Source organism: Ornithodoros turicata, chromosome 1, assembly GCF_037126465.1.
Source record: "Ornithodoros turicata isolate Travis chromosome 1, ASM3712646v1, whole genome shotgun sequence".
Lineage (NCBI taxonomy): Eukaryota > Metazoa > Arthropoda > Arachnida > Ixodida > Argasidae > Ornithodoros > Ornithodoros turicata.
Window position 1 is genome coordinate 58,625,670 of NC_088201.1, and position 6,563 is coordinate 58,632,232.

Here is a 6,563-nt window from a genome sequence, read left to right on the forward strand (position 1 = left end):
GGAGACGTCGGGCTCTGTCCTTGAGGACTAACGATTTTCGTTACAGTTACAGTTAGTTTCGTTACACTCCCTTCGTTTTCTTCTTCAAGCCTTTGTCTAGTCTTCATCAAGTCTTCCACAGCTGTCAAGTAGAAACAGCATCTCTCTTGTAGTGTATCGATGTTAAGCATGTCTGTCAACGAGTCTGTGGCCAAGGAAGCCAGGCGTCGAGAAGAGCAAGAGAAGCACCCTAACAGAGTACGTGCAGTTTGTCTGCATTGTTCCATGGGCTTCAAAAAAAAAGAAAGCTATATCGCCCCGCCGTGTAGCAACGATTAGTGTCAGTGCGTCGTTTATGCGTTGTCAATGCATGTTCTTCTCTAAGCTTGCGACTTGTTCCATTCTCCACGTAACAATAGAGGCAAAATGTGCAACAATTTTATTGCAACGACAACACTGCTCAACACAGAACATGCGCGGAAACAATCACCATACCAGACATGTTTATGAGGCAAATGAGGTGACCACAGGTGAGGCAAGAACTCCTACTATCAGGTCGAAATCTATCCATTCCTCTACGAGTACTGCCATGAATTATGGCTTCTGCCTCTGTTTCTACCTCGAAGTTTCACAGATTTGCTTCCGTCGCTAGTTAGGCCAATAGTCCAAAATGTTTCTGGTCGTCCAAACACCGCTTTCCCTGCGAAGCTTCCTCTTCCAACTGCTTGCTGCCATGGTCCACTATGTGTTCCGGATCTGCCATCGGAAATCTGTTCCACGATGTAGACAGTACTACTCCCTCGTTGGCCACCGTTTCCCGTACCACCAGTGCTGCTTGCGCTGAGGCCATTGCCATACCCGCCTCCAAAGCCACCCTAAGATAAGAGTGTTTCTTGGTTATATTTGGACTAAGTTTATGGAAGATATCACCACTGATAACCGAACAAGGGCATATACATGGATCGATAAATTCAGACGGGGCAGTTATCCTACATTTATTTATTTATTTATTTTTGTGCCCACATCGTTTTCTTGTACCCAATAAGCGCCAGTGACGGCGGGGGTAGGAGGTGGTCGACATCAGTCGTCCATGCTTGTCGATGCATGCACTACATCATGTTACGGGTTCATTATGCAAACTGCTACCGCTAGCTCTGACACCATCTGGGAAGAATTTCAAATCTACGTGATCCACCCCCCTTAAAAGATCCTCAAAAGAATGACTCTCAAGGACACTCAGTCGAAAAAGGAGGAGAGGGTGGCTCGATTCTAGAAACCTAAACGGGCACTGTAGAAAATCACCAGTGTATAGAGAACCACCGTATTTCGAGCATACCATAGTCATAGGAATCAGATAATGCGTTCTGAGATAATACAGATATGACACAAGTGTGTCAAACACGATTCTGGGTGATTCTTGTTGTACCCCAGCGCATGCATACGGCGGTCGGCGTAAACTTCATGTGACTCACATGTGATATGAATCCATCTGATATACGGGATAACGACGCCAGTTACATTGCCTGACAGAATAGGAAGAACGTACTAAAAATACAGCCATTTTCAGATAATAGCGAGTTTGATTATAGCAGTGATATCGGAAACTGCAATAAAACATTCCATCTTTGGTGGAAGTAGCCGCACAATGGTCGAGTATTGTTAGTCTGATTGTACGAAACCTGCTACGGTTGTATTCCAATATGACGACGTAGCGCTGGTTCAAAATAACTCTTCCGCGCCAGATTTTATTCTACTACTTGCGGATATCTTAGTGCAAGAGGGCCTATCAGATTTTATCGTTGCGCGTACAAATAAACGCGTATGATAAAGGAACACTGAGATGGCCACCTTTGTTTGTTTGTTTTTCGCTGCGGCGTGTCCTGGGAGGCTACGTTCGTTCAGTGTAGAATCATCTCGATGCGTCGAGATAAGTAATCCTAACGCGCTATTGGGACAGCCCTATTGGACAGCGCTGCGCACGGTGCTGTCCAACAGACGCGTTCCGATTATTTTTCTCGACGCATCAAGTTACCTCTACACTGAACGAACGTAGCCTCCCTGTAACAGATAAAGTGAGCCCAGCATACTCGCTCGATAAAGGTAATGGAAAAATTTTGGTAGACGTTCTAAACACGTGTTGCGGATACTTCGGAGCAGCGTCACGGACTGTCTCACGTAAATGAGTACCGGAGCATGAAAGTTCATCAAAGCTCTGATAATAGGGTGCTGCTGTATTGGACAGAAAACGTTTTTTTTTTTTTCTCTCAATTGCAACGTCTTGCAATGCTTGAAGCGTGTTACATTATTTAAGCCAAGGGCCCCGAAAGCCTTTCACCAGGTGGGCGACATGAATTTAGAGAAAAAAAAAAAGAAGCAATAGAATGGCATAGATTACACAGTAAAAGTTCCCATGTATCTGTACTTGCTATCTCTTAAACTATCTTTTACGCACTTACACGTGCAAGAGGAATTTCGGCACAGTAATGCCAATCTCTTATTCGTATCTCGGCGTATTCCGCTGGTCGTTTGTCGTGCAGTGCTGTAGTGTGCCGCTGTGGGTTCAGTGTAGAAACAAATGAAGAACAAACGTTACACATGGAACGCGACGCAGGTTACTTGAAGCGACCAGTGTAACGTGTGCACTCAAGCCGGTGTAAGATTTTCTACACTACAACGACAGTAGTGGAATACGCCATCAGAAAAAAAAGAAAAGAAAAACGGACACTGCAAGTGAAGGGCAATGCTTCCCAAAAAAGCGTAAGCGAGTATGAGTCCTAAATTTGTGTTTACTTTTTTTAAAGCAGCGTAATGGGTGCGGTTACCTAGAAAGGGAAGGTAGGGGATAGCGATATTGGCTCGCCTTTTTGGCCGCACGCGAATGGGCATTGTCTGGCTCAGTTACCTATAGACATTCATTGACTCACCTTAAACCTATTAATCGGTGCTGCGTGTTCAACTATGTAAATGACCGTCTCCGCGGGAGCAGGGTAGTGTCCACTACCGCCAATGGTCATGCTGGCATCATGCATGGACGGTGCCAAACGATTGCCTCCATGGTATGGCAACAGGGACACTGATGTCGCTGTCCCCAATAGGAGCAGCCCGGTAGCCTATATGTAAAGAAAACGTGGTTGCAGAACTTTCATTGAACGGTTTCACTTGCACTGAGACTTCAATCGAGATTTTTTCTTTTTTCTTTGTTGCAGAACGCATGTGTCATTATACCCTTTGAAATTGTTACCGCTCTGTGACGGAATCCGACATTTTGCTATCCCTAGCCGCAGGCTTCCCCGTCCTTCAACGACAACTTACTGTTATGTCGAGGAGTGCAATGAATACATTTTGTTAGCCTTCTTTGACTTCGGATTTCCGCCCCCACTAATACTAATCCTTCGACTTCAGCTCCTTAAGGTGACGACGGAGAGACGACTTTCCCCCCATATCTGATTAGACGCGGCATCGCAGCCGCTAAGATTGTAATAGAGAGTTTTAGCAGACCGTTGATAACGTGACTTGCGTCGAACCGTATCAACCCGAACCAATCGATGGATAAGATTCTGAGTCACACACGACTGCGATTGGTTCCGATAGGCACGATAACCTTACCAACAGTATACTAAAACTCGCCAATATATCTCTGAGTGTACGCTGAGTGACTCTACGTGAAACCACCTGTTGAAGGGTATGTCTTCCAGAAAGAGAGTATAACCATGCATAATCAACATAAGTGAAGTGCCATTAGAGAGATTAAAATACGGAAGTAAAAACAGGCGCTGTATGATGACAGGTGCAGTGGTTGATGCATCCATTACCACCACCGCAGGTCTGAGCTTTTAATTGCAAACGTATCGAGAAGCTTTTAGAATCAGAGGGTCCTTGAGGCCTAAAAGGCTGCCTGTAAAACATTACAGGGAAAATAAATGTAAAAAGAAAACAACACGAGCAGCTTAATAAAAACCAACGCGAAACCTCCTCGTGGGCAGCCGGACCATCATGTAGCTTCCAGTCAGCCGGCCACTCGCCAGCCCTCCTAAAGTTGAAATAGTTTCATTTCTTTAAAAGTTGTTCTTAGTTTGTGAAGTGAAGTGAAGTGGTGTACGATCTCCAACTGGGCACTCTTGAAAATCATCATCGGGAAGACAACGACAGCTGCAGCACCCGAAGACAACATTGGCAGCAACGAAATAGATAAGACTTTGATTATAATTGAATTTGGAACTCTATCTACGCTATCCGGAACCCCGTTACCCCTAAGTTGTTACCATGCTTTGCGCATCTTTTGATCAGTGTTCATGCTACCCTGTAACCGCTAGCATTGATTTATTGAATTGTTTAGCAGCGAGTTAGAACAGATTATGATTGCTAAGTAAATATTGTTATTGTTACCAGCACCTGGACTTTTACTCTCTCTCTCTCTCTCTGTTGCCCCAGTGCGTATGTCGGTTGACGTAGATCAGTCCGCCCACTTCTTCTGAATTGTCGGAAACGGTATAGTTAGCCCACTGTTGGAGCCGCGCAGTGATTGCTGGTGGAGATTAGCTTACCCCCCCCCCCCCCCCCATCGTATAGATTGGAGGTGACGGCCCACTCGGTGCGATCATCTCGCAGCCACAATGTGATTGCGCGCAAATCAAAAGGCATACCGGGTTTCCGTGACACGCTCCCTGGCAGAGAGGGTATAATAACACATGCTTTCTGCAATAAAACGCGTGGTTGAAGTCCAGTGCAAGCGTCTGTGTGCTGTCTTTCACATATATTTTATCCCATAGAACTGGATTCTTTTTTATCGATTTTAATGCAAACGTGCTTACAACCAGCCCAGGTTTTTAACCTTGATTCAGTACGAGTCGCTGCGCCTGGTGGAAAAGTGCAAATGCTGATTAGTTTAGTTTGGCGAATAATGTGGAGAGGTTGTGACTGCTGCAAAGAAGAGCAGATGTTTAAACTCACCCAACTTTACTCCGTTACAACTAACATCTGGAACTCTTACAGTTTCCTTTTGCGAAACGTTTCCAAAGAACACTTCCGATATAGTGAAACTCCCCTAATGCATGGCTTAATCTATTCGTACTTTTTCCTTTCCTTTCCGTGTGTAGATGTTGAATGACGCACGTTGGAAATCTGCAAAAAGTTTGCTACGGCTTCAAGTTGTTGGTTGTCATATGTGAAATTATTGACACTGAAGTGAAGAAATTAGTTTGATGAGGCAAGCCGTTGGCATGGCCAATTACTTATCAATAACAACATACTACCCGGAAACAAACGGGCAGCAATTGCCGATGCATAAGGCACGGATGTCTGGAAGAAACCTGGAGAAAATTTGGGTAACCTAATGAAAACCTATTTGGTAAACATTGTATTTGCAATAATTGTACACTGCACGTTGATAACGTCCTAGCCCCCCCCCCCCCCCCCCCACACACACACACACACAGATATACACTTTCATGCAGAGACATCGTTGCAGCCAACGTCGACAAAGACAGAGCGAAACCTGGGTTTTTCCTACGAGCGACAGAAACCGTATGGTGGGTTCTCCTAGCAGTGCAATGTACACCAGTAATTCCGCTCCAACATAAAATTTCAATCATTGCGATCCGTTTCTAACTTCAGGTGTGCTGTGTTAAACATTACTGTTCGGAAAGACTCGCCTCACGTGAACAGCTGCAATGTGGCAGTCGGGAATCGAACAGTGCACCTCTCGATTGCCGGTCGAGTGCGCTGACCACTACGTTACGCTGGCATCTGCTTTCCGACGACTTACCAAGGGGCCTCATTCAACTGACGGGACACCCCCGTACTGACTCTCTTCGCATTTCCACTCCAGATTACAGACTTCCAGAGACTACATTTCTTCTCATACGCACATACATACAACGCACGTACGAGGCAGCGGCATCTGGTGAACGTAATGGAAAGTATACAGACGAAGTCTATACACAATCCTCACTTGTGCATCATGGCTGCCTCAGAAGAGTGGCTACTTGAGAATACGTCTGTTTGGTGTGTACCATTGACAAACCAAACTTTGTATTCAGGCCACCCATGCTGGATATCGTTTTCTTGGCGCACGGTGCTACTCACGAAACGGTAATTTCAAGCAATAAAAATTGAACGTGAACACGCAGCTATCACTCACCAGCACATTCGTAGTATGCATCGTTTTCCTTTTCGCGAGAGAGTCTCGAGCACCATCACAAGGTCAAGCACACTGAACAAGGTATGTGTCTATCTTTCCCCTATATATGCACCCCACTCCTTATTCTTTGCACTTTCGAGGCTTCACTTTCTTCTATTCGAACTTCACTTTTCTCACCTTTGATCGCCAGTGAAAATAATACCCCAGCCGACACAGACATATGGGTCATGCCCCCTTACTAAAACGAGATGCACGCTTCTATTTGACAGGACCGGACGCACTTGGCCTAGAAATTGTGCTGGCCGCTTTCAGCACACGTTATAACTCCTCCGCACTGTTCGTTGACATTACTTTCGGTTTTCTTTGAACATCACTTTCGAAGCGTGCTTTCCTCATAGCCCGGACGATACTTCCTAACATTCTCTTTACACGCCTGCTGTCTTGC

At 45.4% G+C, this 6,563-nt stretch overlaps 1 long non-coding RNA gene across 1 annotated transcript; it reads right to left on the reverse strand.

The window, feature by feature from the left end:
• Positions 1-432: 432 nt before the first annotated feature.
• On the reverse strand, positions 433-5,791 carry LOC135399153 (uncharacterized). The gene is made up of 3 exons (XR_010424203.1): positions 5,744-5,791; positions 2,904-3,089; positions 433-854 (listed from the first exon to the last, which is right to left on the reverse strand). It is a non-coding gene; the product is annotated as an uncharacterized LOC135399153 (long non-coding RNA).
• Between the last annotated feature and the right edge of the window lie 772 nt (positions 5,792-6,563).